Raw genomic sequence first — 15,074 nt, 5'->3', positions numbered from 1 at the left:
GTCACAGGTATGGCTGATTTATTCAACAACCTCCCGATTAACAGCATATATCTATTACTTAAAGTGCATTTGTGCTGTAAAAAGTACTTTTAGCCTTGAACCTTGCAAACCTTTCAGCAAATATATTAAGGTGCATAGATATGTAACAAATCTAACTGATTTAATAGGCCTTTCAAGAAATATGTTAAAGTGCATAGGTACATAACAAATCTCATTAATTTATTCAGAAACCTCTCTGTTCACAGGTATACCTGATACTCAAAGTACATTTGTGCTGTTAAAGTGCATTCGAACGTCTCACGTTAGGAATCTAACTCAACAATTAAGATAAATCCTCGTATGACAGGTGCAGATTTGACTAAAAAGATCCCAGAGCTCCTTTCTTTAGCAAAACCACTAAAACATATAAAGTATATCTGTACGAATTAAATGTCATTGTTAAATAACTTCTTTTTCATTTGCAAGATCATGCCAACAGAGTTTTAGGTATATAGAGGTAACTGTGTACCACAGATCCCAAGCACCTTTTTAGTGGAAAATCAGCACTATTTTCCCCTATTAAATAATTCTCTGATTGCTTTGATGGAGAAATCCAGATTTATCTAGTCCCCCCATGTTGCCAGGAACCTCAAAAGAGCCGCCACCCTTCTTGCATAAACCCCCTCAAAGCTTTTAGTCCTCATGATTTTTTCCTCCAATATCTTAAATGTATGTTTGGTTAATCTCCAGTTTTGCAAAATTAACAAGTGTGTTACTGCAATAGGCATTGAAATGTACCATTGCGAATACTTGCCAATTCTGCCCAGTGAAAGGGAGGAACTAAATAAGGTCAATGTAAGATCGGGAGATACATCTACCTGTATTGTTTTAGAAATTTCAAAGAACACATCCTCAGCCAAAAAATTGCTGTAACCTAGGAAATGTGAAGAAGATTTGTTCCCAATCCCCTCCTTCAATTGTGTCACACTGGTAAGATTGACTTAGTTGAGTTTGATACATTTTATGGAGTCGATATGGTGCATAATATGCAAGCCTCCCCGAAAAAAATGCCATCCTCTTATAATTGGCAGCCCTTTGAGATTTATACCCCAGCTCACAGATGTACTGCCATTCACATATTGTTAATTTACATCCAGTCTCTCTATGTACTCTCTCTAAAACATCTTGTACTACTATTTGGCCTATAACCTATACCAAGTTCACACTCCCTAGAGTTTATTCTCGTAGAACAAGTTGACCAATGCATGAGTCTCCACCTTCATTTCCTGATAGTTGACTTTTAAGAGACTCCTTATTTGACTAAAACTGAGCTGGAGACCCAATCTGGTACTCCCAAATCGCTGGATTACTTGGTCCCACGTTATTCATACCAATATAAAAGTCTCCCAGTTTAGTGAACCCCTTCTCCTCCCATTGGTGTATCATTGGCTTTGTTACTGTCAACCCCAAAATGTCGCCATCCTACATAAGGGTATATGCATGACAAGTTGGACCCCTCCCAACACTTAAAAAATACCTGGAGGCGCTGTTCTAACACTCCCAACATCTTATATCTAGACTTTTTCAGTAACTTCGCCATCTTCAAAGATGCCGGCAATTAAATCTGGCTTTCTCTGGCCATAAGTTTAAAAAAAGAAGCAGTCAAACCCCATAGCTGATACTGAGAGCTGGATAAGATTGTCTAGAAGGGCTGCCTGATAATAAGTCCTAAAGTGAGGAAATGCCAGTCCCCCTTGCTCAACCTCCAATTCTAATACTGCCTTCTTTACTCTAGACTTTTTATTGTGCCATAAAAATTTCTGAAAGATTACATCAAGTTCTTTAAGATAGGTATCTGTAAAGGGAGGGTTATACAAAAGGAATAAAAGCAGTGGCACTATCCACATTTTGATTAAACAACCTTCCCAATCAACACAAGTTATAAGAGAGTCCACATCTCAAGTGACGCTTTAATCTTGTTGAAAGTTGCCCTGTAGTTTAGTTGGCATAGTTCTGAGAAATTGCTGGTAAAATAAATTCCCAGAGAGCATAGAGGGCGCTGGGTAGGGCTTGTAAGCTGACCGGAAGATCTGATCTAGACAAATTAATTAATAAAAATTAAGTTTTTGCCTCGTTCGTCATATAACCACCACTACTAGTAAAACCCTTAACTTTGTCAATCAATCTCTGTACATTCCCACTTTCTACCTTTATGTATAATATAATAGGATGCATTCTGCAAGCAGTTTTATTTTGGACATTCCTTCCATAGGCAGCATAATCAGATCATTGTTTTGAATCATGATCGCTAATGGCTCTATAAAAAAATCAAAAAAGAAGCTTGAATAGAGGGCACCTCTGTCGGGTGCCACGACTGATCCTGACTCTTCCAGTCTCTTTAAAGTTGACAATAACTTTTGCCTCTGCCCCATATTTAAATTTTTCAGCGTATTTAAAATTTTATCTGGAAACCTAAACTTCTCCAATATATAAAACAGGGTCTGCCAATTTATCAAATCAAATGCTTTTTCTGCATCCATCTTTAAAATTGCTGCTTTCTGCGTGTTGACTGAAAAATAACCTATTGCTTGCATCAAAAACTGTGAATTGGCTGCCATTGATCGTTGGGGTAAAAAGCTACTCTGGTCTCTGTCTATCGCTAGCTGTGCCCCTAAAGCAACTCTATCAGCCCACATTTTCATAAATAACTTATAATGCTCATTTAGCAGACTTAAGGGGTGAAATATGTTGGCATCTGTTGCACTCACTTTTACCTTTTTTTTTAGAAAACTAGTTATTATAGATTCTTTAAACAAATTTGGGACCTCTATCCCCTCACTGATTTGATCAAACAGTCTTGTTAAAAAAGGAAGCAGTGCTTTTAGGAACATTTTGTAAACTTCTGATGATATACCATCAGATCCCGTGGCTTTCGTATTCGCCATCTTTTTAAGGGCATTGACCAACTCCGCCTGCTGAATTTTATCTGGCAGAGCACTTACTCAGGAATTTGATAACTGTGGCAGCCCAAGTGTCTCAAAATATTGTTCCAACTTAATTTGGGAGACAACCTCTTCCTCCTCATATATATATATTTTTGTTCTTTAATGAGATCATCTGTTTGAGTCACTTCTTTCTTGGATATATATATATATATATATATATCCAAGAAAGAAGTGACTCAAACAGATGATCTCATTAAAGAACAAAAATATATTTCTACTACAACGTTTCAGCTTCCGCCTTCCTCAGGTAGTACAAGATGGTTTGCTCAGTGGCTGCACAGCTGACACTGGTGGATTTTCGAAAAGCATCATGAGTGAAGATTGCAATTGGAATGTGGAATCAATGCAGTCCTGAGAACTCTTCAGATATGCAGAAATCAAGTGGTATATATATATATACCTGTAATGTCGTAAAAACACCTCCATAATTGCCTCTTCCCCCACTTCCCATCCACCAGTGGCAGATGTTTTTATTTTACTAACACTTGGCTATTTTTTTTATTTTTTTTGACCAGGACAAATATTTTGTTACCTGTTGGTTTTCCTCATATAAATTTGCTGCAAAGCTTTATCTCCTGAAATTAATTCTATTAAAATAAGATCCTTCAAATCTTGCCTTGCTTTATCAAGCAAATCTTCTTTTCCTGATATTCATCCAAGGTTGTTGGTTTACCCTTAACTGTCAAAAAATCATTCACAGCTTTATCAACTATAGCTGGATTTTTACAAGATGGAACTTCTTATATCATGCTTTATAAGCTATTACATTCCCCTTAAATGTGGCTTAAAAATGCGTCCCAAACCATAAAATCAGATGTGGTATTACAATTAATTTCCAAATATTATTTTAGAAAGCCCCTCATCTCTTCCAAACAAATCTGATCCGAAAGGAGTGACCTATCAAAATGCCACCTTGACTGTACTTTTGAGAGTGGACTCTGCTTTATTTTATGATAAACTATTAAATGATCAGAAAATTAATTTGCTACAATTTCCTCTGCCTCATCCATTTCACTGTATTTGTCAGACGAAAAAAATCTATATGAGAGGCAGATCTACATCTATTCGAATAACATGTATATTGTGAAAGTTGAGGGTGATCCACCCACCAAGTGCCGAATAATCTAAAATCCTGTTTGATTCCACAGCTCGGCTGTTTTTGGTCTCAGCTGTTTTTTTTTACTGTATTTGCGGTGTCTGTTTTTATATCTTGACTAAAGTTAAAATCTCCCCCAATAACTAACACCCCCTGTGCTTTCGTGGCTAAGTCATAGATTTGTTCTAATGGCTGCAGATTATCCGTCACTGGGCCATAATAGTTTGCAAAGTTGGCCATTCTATCTTTAACTAAGGCCTTGACCCAGATCCACCTTATGTTTTTGCCCCTTCTACCCCTTTATTTGGCATTCCACTAAATCTGTAAACACGATTGCTACACCCCTCATTGCCTCCACAGCTGATGTGAAAAGGGCTTGTGTAAATCCTCCTGATAAACTCAGTTTCGGGGTCTCACTTTTAAAATGTCTTTCTTGCAAATAGATAGCATCTGTGCTAAATGAAAAGAGAACTGCATTTACTTCTATCCTCTACTCCATTGCCATTACACCTAATCATTTGAACGTATTGCATTACTGAGTTTTTAGCCTCCACAGCACCTGTTATCACATAATTCAGGCATACGCACTGGCCCAGCAATTTAGTCTTTGCGTTCACATTCACATTCAGCTTAGGCTTTAACCATTCCAGATACTTTTTTACACTGTTCTTTTCAAATGATCTTCATCCTCCCCACCACCACAACCTAGTCCCACCCCATCCTTGGATCCGGGGGTTCCCCACCTACCCCGGAAGGTTCCCTGCCCTCGAATGGTGCCCTGACACTGTACCCTGTGTTTGTTATGTATCCACACAACCCGCTAGTACATCTACAAAAGTTCAGCCCAGTCATAGCTCTGGACTGCACCCACCCAAACAATTTGCTTTTATGACATTCTTGACTTTGGCATTTTAGACAAGAAAACCTGTGCCTCCTCAACATTGGAGAACACAAGAAGTTGACTATTAACCAAAACGTAGATTGTTGGAATAGCAAGGCTTGCACTCCTACCAGATTAAGGGCCATGTTTGCAAGAAAGTGGTGCATCGGTCCTGATGCGCCACTTTTCTTGCGTTGCCCCTGCCCTACCTAACAACACTATGGTTGTGCCGTATTTATAATACAACACATCATGGCAGTCATTATGACAAAAGTGTCAACATTTTTTATGCTATTGTGGCCCTTTGCTGCACTAGTGTCAAGAATTTTGATGCTAGTGCAGCATAGCACAGGGAGGCCCATTGATTAAAATAGGAGTGTCATTTTAACGCCTACTCTGAGCAGGCGTTAAAAATGATGGAAAAAAATGGCGCAGTGAAATGTTGTAAATTTCACTGCACCATTTTTTCAGGCCTCCCTACATCAGTATGCCCCCCTTTCATACATTATGCATGACACAAGAATTGCACCACTTTGTAAATACAGTGTAAGGGAAAAGCCGCCTTAGCATAAACAAAAATGATGCTATGGCGGCGTAAGGTGGCGCTAGGGTCTTGTAAATATGCATATTTTAGTGGACCCACCAGCCGACCTGACGATCATGAGGGCGCACAGAGTCCCAAAGCATCAGCCAGTAAATGCGAAATAGTAATTTTGGTTAACTTTTCGGACTACCAATTAAAGAGGAGATTCTTAGGACAGCAATTAACAAAAAAATCATTCTTTTTATCAGAAAACAATTATCTGAGAGTGTTCTCAGATTTATCAATAACAACAGCCCCATGATGAAGAGCTTTCCAAGGATTGGTTAAGGAGTTTAGGGGCATATTTACAAGACCCTAGCGCCACCTTATGCCGCCATAGCATAATTTTGCGAAGCAACTGAAATGCCCAGGAATGTTTACTTGTTCATATTGTCAGAATGTTGGGGGAATTGGTTTTATTATTGTAAATTCTTACCTTTGTTTTATGTAATAACCTCAATAGGTCGAACTATGCAATGAAATGACACACTGTTCCTGCTTTCAGCAGCATCAGCTTACCTGAAGAATGGCATACATTAGATGAGGATCATGTCATTAGGATTCCAAGGGGGTGCTCAGTCTCCTTTATTTAGATAGCCTATCCAGATATCAGAGAGCATCGTGAAGCAAGTTTCAGCAGCAGCATGTCATAGAGTGTCATAGGTGGAGTAGAGTACTGTGTTGTGGAGTGGAGAAGATGGGAGTGGCTTAGAGTGGAGTAAAGTAGCATGGAGTGGCATAGAGGGAGTTGCATAGAATGGAGAAGAGTGTTGTTGAATGGAGCGGCATAGAGTGGAGTAGAGCATCATAGAGTAGAGAGGCATAGAGTGGAGAGACGTAGAGTGCAGTGGTAGAGAGTGGAGTAGAGTGTCATGGGGGTGGCATAGAGTGGAGTAGAGAGTTGTGTAGTGTAGTGGAGTGACGTAGAGTGTAGTGTCTTAGAGTGTAGTGTCATGGAATAGAAATGCGGGTCATAGAGTGGAGAGTTCTAGAGTGGCATAGCGTGGAGTAGAGTAGGGCAGAGTGAAGTAGAGTGGTGTCGAATGGAGTAGAGTGGCATACAGTGGAGTGCCATAGAGTGGAGTGTTGTAGAGTGGAGTGTCATAGAATGGAGGAGCATAGAGTGTCATAGCGTGTCCTGATGTAGAGTGAAGTGGAATGGAGTGTTGTAGAGTGGAGTGGAATGAAGTGGAGTGGTGTAGAGTGAAGTGGCATGGCGTGGAGTTGCATAATATGGAGTAGAGTGGTGAGGCTTAGCATAGAGTAGAGTAAGTGTTGAAGAGTGGAATAAAGTGTCATAGAATAGATGAAGTAGAGTGACATAGAGTGGAGTGGCATAGAGCGTTGTGGAGTGTTGTGAAGTGGCATACAGTGGACTGACATTGAGTGTCATAGAGTAGAGGGGCGTAGGTGGTAGTAGATTGGCATGTCATAGAGTGGAATAGAGATAACTACTGTAGAATGCAGTAGAAAGGAGTGTCGTAGAGTGGAGTCTCATAGAGTGGAGTGGTGTAGGGTAAAGTGGAGAAGAGTGGCGTAGAGTGGAGCAGAGTAGACTATAGTGGTGTAGAGCAGTGGTCTCCAAACTATTTAATGCTGCGCCCCCCCAGTTGAAAAATAAAAATCATTGGGCCCCCCTCAGAATTTTTCACAATTATTTCATAAACATGGCAATGTTTAAATATGTCTAAACCTATTTAAACATTGCAGTTAAGTACTGTTACCTTTTTAAAACTGCAATAACATGCTTCTGCTTAAAACAAAGGCCTGTTATCTGTATAATATTTATTTTGGCCAGAGTCTGGGGCCCCTCCTGGGATCACTTCAGGCCCCCCTAGGGGGCCCGCCCCCCAGTTTGAAGACCTCTGGTGTAGAGGGACATAGAGTGGAGTAGACTGATGTAGAGTGTCATGGAGTAGTGTGGAGTAATGTGGAGTGATGTGAGTGGCATGGAGTGGCGTTGAGTGATAAAGTAGAATGGCATACAGGGGGTCATTCTGACTTTGGCGGGCGGCGGAGGCCACCCGCCAAAGTCCCACCGGCAGAATACCGCTGCGCGGTCAAAAGACCGCCGCGGTAATTCTGAGTTTCCCACTGGGCTGGCGGGCGACCGCCAGAAGGCCGCCCGCCAGCCCAGCGGGAAACCCCCTTCCATGAGGATGCCGGCTCCGAATGGAGCCCGCGGAGTGGAAGGGGTGCAACGGGTGCAGTTGCACCCGTCGCGATTATCAGTGTCTGCGTGGCAGACACTGAAAATCTTGGTGGGGCCCTGTTAGGGGGCCCCTGCAGTGCCCATGCCATTGGCATGGGCACTGCAGGGGCCCCCAGGGGCCCCACGACACCCTTTACCGCCAACCAGGTTCTGGCGGTCAAATCCGCCAGAACAACCCGCCATGGAGGATTCCCTTGGGCAGCGGGAAACCGGCGGTGTACCCGTATCTGACCGCGGCTGTACCGCCGCGGTCAGAATGCCATGGGAGCACCGCCAGCCTGTTGGCGGTGCTCCGGCGGTCGTTGGCCCTGGCGGTCCATGACCGCCAGGGTCAGAATGACCCCCACAGTGTAGTAAAGTGGCATAGAGTGGCCTGTGTGGCGTGTTGTGGAGTGTTGTAGTGTGGTGTGGAGTGTCATACAGTGGTGTGGAAAGGAGGGTTGTAAAGTGAAGGGTTGTAGAGTATAGGGGCATGGAGTGGAGGGCCATAGAGTGGAGGCATGCAGAGTGGAGTGGAGTAAAATGTTGTAGAATGAATGGGCATAGAGGCCCTCATTATGACCTTGGGGGTCTCTGAGTGAGGCCGCCAAATCTACGGGTGCCAGAAGACAGCCAGTGCTGGTGGTCTTCTGCCTGCCATGTAATGGGTACTGCCAGATTTCCGCCACACTGTGGGCGGATATCGGGAGGTAGCCATACTGGCGGGTGGTGGCACTCTGGCGTTGCTACCACCTGCACCGCCCCACCAGTAGGACGCCGCCAGCTATATTAAGACCATTAATATGGCCTGGCAGTGTCCTGCTGGCTGGGCGCTGCAGGCAGTGGCAGCACCCCTTCCCTGCCAGACGACCTCCTCACCGGACAAGGTAAGTCGGGTGTCCGAAAGGGGAGGAGGGTGGGAGGGGGGGGGGGTGTTGTGTGTGAGTGTTATGGTGTATTTGTGGTTGTATGCATGTGAGTGAATGCGTGTATGAATGTTGAAGTGAGTGTGTGTCTGCATGTCAGTGTGTATGCATGTGAGTATGCGTGTTTGGATGTTTGTGTGTATGTGTGCCTGAATGCGTGTGAGTATGTGTGAGTGAATATGTGTATGGATGAGTGTGAGTGGATGCGTGTCTGGAAGTGTAGGCGAATTTGTGTATGCGTGGTGCGTGTGGGTGTCTGCACGTATGCGGGGAGGAGGGCGTGCTATGTGAGTAGGGGGCACTGTGACTGCAGGGGGGGTCAGGTGCTTGCTGGGGCAGGTGGGGGAACCATCTACTGGTGACAGGGAAAGCATTTCCTGTCACCGGTAGCCTTACCGCCACAGTTTTTGTGGCAGTGCTATTGCCACAGAAACCATGGCGGTAGGCCTGCTCCTAATACCGCCTGCGTTCTTCCTTGGACCGCCGGGTCGGAGATGAACATCTCCGGCCCGGCAGCAGCCAACCAGCCACACTCATAATGTGGCGGTCTTCATCGTCAGGTTGTTGGCGGTGATACCACCATATTAACCCTGGCGGTCTTCCGACTTGTAGAGTGAAGTAGTGTTGTGGAGTGTCTTAAAGTGGAGGGGCACAGAGCGGATGGGTGTAGAGTGTCATAGAGACGAGGGTTGTACAACAGAGATCTGTAGAGCGGAGGGGTGTAGAGCAGAGGAGGTAGAGTAGAGAGCCATAGAGTGACGGGGCATAGAGTGGAAAAAAGTGTCTTAGAGGGGAGTGGTATAGCATAGAGTGGAGTACAGTGTAGTAGATTGGAGTAGAGTTGTACAGAGGGGCATGGAGTGGTGTTAAGTGGCATAGAGTACCGTTGAGTGGAGTGTCGTAAAGTGTGATATCATAGAGTGGACTGGCATAGAGTGGCCTATAGTTAAGTGGAATAGAGTGTTGTAGAGTGACCTAGAGTGAAATAGAGTGAATATTTAATTGCTTCTCTAAGTTCATCTATGGTGAATTCAGATTCAAGGTAGGAAGTATCAGTATTTGTGATGTTTCGATTTTTAAGATTCGCAAAGTTAGAGTTTATAAGAGCTTCAGGAGGATTACTTTCAGAAGTGTAGAGTGCTTGATAATATTTTGCAAAGCATGCTGCTATGTCATGGAACAGCTGAGTACCCAAAGAACTTCTAATTGTCTTAATAGTGCTTTTTTTCTTTCTACCTTTCAGATCATTTGCAAGCAAAGCACACGCTTTGTTTTTACCACAATAATTTCAAGAGTTTACTCTGAAAAGTGTACCACATGCTTTTCCGGTAGATAACTTATTGAACTGGAATTTTATGTGATGAGCACTTCTAGATCTGCTTTGATGTTCTTGGAAGCATAATAAATATGTTCTAAATGTTTAATATTGGTTAGTATGGCTGTGGTCTCATTTTCCCTAAGTTTTTTCATAGATGAGACATAACTAAATATAAATCCGCTAGATGCCGCCTTGAAAGCATCCCAAACAAAATTTAAAGAAGTGTCTCCGTTGTCTTTTTGTTTGAAAAATCCAGGGGAAAGGACTAAAATGCAGAGTAAATCTTTATCTGAAAGTAACGACTTATTGAATCGTCATCTGGATTTATGTGTTGATGTATTTAGAATTTCAAGATCAGTCAGTACCAGGGCATGGTCAGATAATAAAATTGAACTAGTCAAATTTTGCAATAGATTGATGCTTAAAAATATTTTGTCAGTTCTTGTTTTAGAGTAGTGATGAGGGGAGTAAAAGGAAAATTCTGTAAGGTCTGGGTTGATATTATCAGAAAGGGAATGTTGGGATATAGGGCCATATGTAAAAACACTTTTTCCCATAGACACAGAATGGGGAAAAACCTTTGCTACATCTGGCCCATAGTACGTTGTAAGACCTTGTCTGCTTTGTTAGGTGTGAATTTGGTAGAAGAAGAGCGGTCAAGGAAGAGGTCTGATGCATGATTACAGTCTCCACCCAATATGAAATTCTGTGAATAGTGTTACGTGCTTTTGTGAGAAATCCCTTTCCAAAATTCAGGGTTTGTATGTGTCGGACCATATACATTGAAAGGGGTGAAAGTAATATTATTAATATTAAGCTTAACTAAAACCTATGTACCCTCATGATCATATTCTTGAGATACAAACAAAATCTTCAGTCGTTTGTGAAATAAAATAATAGCTCCATTCTTACGGTAAATAGATGGGAAAAAACACCAATCACCAACCCAACATTTCCTTAACATACCAGCTTCCTTATCATTGTAGTGTGTTTCTTGAAGGAAACCAATTTAGCATTTAGGTTAGATAAGTGAGACAGTACTTCCTGCCTTTTCACTGAATTCTTGAGGCCTTTAACATTTCAAGTAACATCTCTTAAATTTACTGTGGACCCAGATATATTCTTAGCAGATAAGCATATTTGAAGGTATGTATAATATATGGCAGAATGAAAATAGCAAAAGAAGGCAGAAAGACAGCTAAGAAATAATAGTGTGAAGTAAAAGAAAAGAAACACAAGGGAGTAAAGACCTGAAAACTAAGAACAAGAGGTAGAAAAGGAAATACAGGAAAGAAAAATTCCTTAACTGCAAGTGAAAAAAGAACGAAATAATGAACCATCCCAAAGGATGCTAAGGGAGTGGGGCACCTGATGAAGATGCACCTGACTTTGTTCCGAATGGACACAAACTGAAATATGTACTCCAATTCAATGAGACAGTAACAAGTATATATATATATATATATATATATATATATATATATATATATATATATATATATATATATATATATAAACATGTAGAACTATAATAGCAAAATGTTTAACAAAATAGAAAATACACTACAGACCTACCATTGGTGGCCCATGTGATTGTAGTCAGTGGACAAGATACATGCATGGCAATATACATAGGGGAGTGGGAGCTTCTGTCACAAGTGAACATAAAAAAACAAAAGGAGAAAGGAAAATATGAATCAACAATGTTAGTTCAAGAAGCAAAACCGGAAGAAAGTTCTGCTTAGTTAGTAAATAACATGGAGACCAGGATAAACATTGTAAAGTCATGTTGTGGCATTTGAAGCTGCTTCCATATCTTCTTGAACCCTGTGTCAAAGGAGTGCCTGAAGACTGTCTGGTTCCCCAAAAGTATATTGTCTGTCTTTGGATGCAATTAAGGACTTAAACTGAGGTCGCATTTCAAGGAAACATTTCCTTTTAGCTGCATTAGAAACATTTTGTGTAAAGTAGTCTCTGTCACCAGACCAATGTAAGATGCCAACTTCTTTAGCCACTGAGAGTATTTGCATCAGTTCAGTAAACTGTAAAAAGAGAACAATAATCCCTCTGGGCTTTGAATTTGCAGAGTTTCTAGCTTTTGGACACAATCAATGAACCCCTTGGATACTAAGGGGACTTTTATTTTATAGATGGACTATTGAAGGAATTGCATTTTGCAGGAAGGCAATCATATTAGACCCTCCAGAGTTCTCCGGTATGCCATAAAGCCTGACATTGTTCCTGTGATTTCTATTTTCCAAGCCCTCTGCAGCTTTATTACATTGCTTAATTTCTTTTAGTAGATGAGAAACATTAGGCATGGAGTCTTCAACATCACTAATCCATTGCTCAATGGCAGAAATACTTTGATCATGAGAAAAAAAAAATTCTTCAATTCACTGGATTGAAGTACTTTAAGGCTTGAAGGCTCTAATTTCCTCCATAATATGCTTCAGCGTAAAAGAAGAATGTGACTTGGAGGGAGATTCAACATTTATTTTAGGATGGTTGACTGACCTAGATGACTTCAATGAAATGGCTCCCATGACAGATTTTGAGGAGGCGCCTTAATAATCACTGTCACCCTCCATAATAGATGAAAGATACTCTGGGCCAAGATCCCTTTGATGGTGAGGTTTCCTTATTATAGGTTTGACAGTAGAGAAGGATGATCTAATATGCATTTCAGTCTATGCGGTCTGTCCATGTATAATGTATGAAGAGAATTCCCTGATACTTTATACGTGCTTATCTCACCAAAACATGTAAGTTGTGAGCTTAAGAATCAAAGGTTCTCTACTGAAAAAAGGTGAATGAGTCAGGGAAAGAGTCTGTATGGCAATATATAAGTCTTCAGCTATAAATCGTGTATGTCATCATGTACTGATACTCATGGACTGTTGTCCTGCAGGCAAAAGGAGAAAATGAAGACACTATAAATCATTATAAAGCATGTGTATATTGTAAAATAGTACATATGTGTTAGCAAGGGCAATAGTAGTGGAGTGGCAAAGTGGCTGTAATCCTAACTATCCTTTGTAATTATATTTATTAATCCTTTTGTAAAGAAGCACAACTCATATTGAATAAGAATATCACAAGCGTTTGTTGAAAGAAAAGTCAAATATATGTGGGAGAAAGCCTGAAACAACATCATTGTAAAAAGATACCTTGAAACTGTTGGGCCTGCAAACCTGGATGTGCTCCAGTAAAGAACTCTTAAGACAATCATCTGCCTTTGCAGGCACCAACATTTGCTGTAACCCCATAAGAATGTTTTACAGAGACAAATGCTTATTTACAAAGACCAGTACTTGTTGGGACCATTGCTTGTTTAAGACCAATGCTTGTTTCTCAAGCCTCTAGCATACTTTGACTCAGACTGGGTGTGCCCAGATGCAGAAGGTATTTAATCCTCACCCAGCCTGAGTGAATTGCTTGCTGTAAAGGTCACCGGCTGCAGAAAAGGAGTCTCTGCTTCTCCACATTTGACCTTCACATTCAGTCCAGTATCTTGGATGCCGCTTTTGGGGAGAGGAAGAAAACAAGAGAATTAACTACTAAAAATGCAGTAACGTGTTGCACCCTCGAAAGGCATTTTTTTGTGAAAACCTGACATTTGCTCATTTGATTTTCGACAGTTGGATGTTTCGACGCGCGAAGCACTTAAGAAGGCACATCATTGGCGTTTAAGGTCACTGGGGTGTTCGCCGCTTGTCACGTAGTAACGCGTATCGTTATTGCTTGCTATGTATCACAGAAAGGAAATTATTTCGTGCAACTATTATAAAAACGATGTATTGTGAATGTGTTGGTTATCGCTAAGTTTAATATGACATTTGCATAATTCTAAATTGTTGCTGGTGATACAGAGCAGTCTGTGTATGGCCTGAAAGTTTGTCATTTCTATGATCAACTTGCGCTTTGATGTAACAGTGATAAAACCAATTGCTTGTGTTTTTGACATTAACTCTATGTTGCCAGAGTGATGCAAACATTGCACTGTGATCTTTTGATATTAACCGTATGTTTAAGAGTGATGCAAATCTTGTACTTTGTTCTTTTGATACTAACCCTATGTTCCCAAAGTGATGCAAACTGTGCACTGTGATCTTTTGATATTAACCCTATGTTTTCAGTGTGATCAAAAACACTGAATTGTGTTTCTTGAAATTCTAAGTATAATGCGGTAATTAAACCATGAATGTCTGCAAACACTAATTACCTGAGAATTTGTTGTCATTACTTATTATGTATTTAAATGTCTATGAAGGCGAGTAAGTCAGCATCTTGGGAAAACTCAGCAAGGTGAATCAAGCAAGGTCTCCACAGAACTTCAAGAACATTTAGGTAGGCGTTAATTGAGGTGATTTGGGAGCAATCTGGGGTCACAGTGGGAGTAGTTAAAACTCTAGGAGGTTCAAGGTTCTTATTTAACTACCGGTAAGCCACATAAGTTCATGAAACCTCCTAGAGAGAGAGAGGGAGAGCTATCTAAAGCGGGAAAGGGGGCGCTAACAGTTACACCTTAACTTGCACATAGTAGATAGAGACTAGTATATACATGGGTTATGAGTAATGAGTTGTTTGACTGATGTGTAATTTTTCATAGGAAATTCCGTCTCTTCGAGAACCATCACTATTCCTTTGGATCCGGACCTATGGCTCCAGTGTCTCTCTCTTCATCCATCCCCTTCCCACTGGGACTTTCCGGTGCTGATCACGAGCATGTAAGTGGGAGGCACAGAACATCTAGGAGGAATTGAGAATAAGCAACTTGGTCAATATTGTGTCTCCATTGGACAAACGGATTAGTGCTTGACAGAAACTGAAAGTAAGAGGTCGGAAAAGACATGGTTTGAAAGTGCCCACCTTCCAGCACTTAAATTTGTGCCATTAGATAGACTCTTTCAGCTGAGGTGCCTGTATCCTCGTCTGGCCATCAGAACCGCTCAGGAGTCTCAAAGGCAGGCAGCTATCTTGTGTGGCATTGTGCCTAGATCAGCTTTCTGAATGTCCCCAAGATGTCTTTAGCAAACCAGACAATTGCATTGTCTGATAGGCTTTGACCTAAAATAACAGAAGCCAGGGGGGTT

At 41.3% G+C, this 15,074-nt stretch overlaps 1 long non-coding RNA gene across 1 annotated transcript in view; it reads left to right on the top strand.

Moving 5' to 3' along the window:
- Positions 1 to 14,642, top strand: part of LOC138260814 (uncharacterized) — a 113,233-nt gene extending 98,591 nt beyond the window's left edge. The window contains exon 3 of the long non-coding RNA XR_011199007.1: positions 14,591 to 14,642. This is a non-coding gene — a long non-coding RNA (uncharacterized lncRNA). The remainder of the gene's footprint in view (positions 1 to 14,590) is intronic.
- The last annotated feature ends 432 nt before the right edge of the window (positions 14,643 to 15,074 follow it).

This window comes from Pleurodeles waltl, chromosome 10 (genome assembly GCF_031143425.1).
Source record: "Pleurodeles waltl isolate 20211129_DDA chromosome 10, aPleWal1.hap1.20221129, whole genome shotgun sequence".
Lineage (NCBI taxonomy): Eukaryota > Metazoa > Chordata > Amphibia > Caudata > Salamandridae > Pleurodeles > Pleurodeles waltl.
Note: the sequence above shows the minus strand (reverse complement) of the source record. Positions and strands in the feature narration are given on the sequence as shown.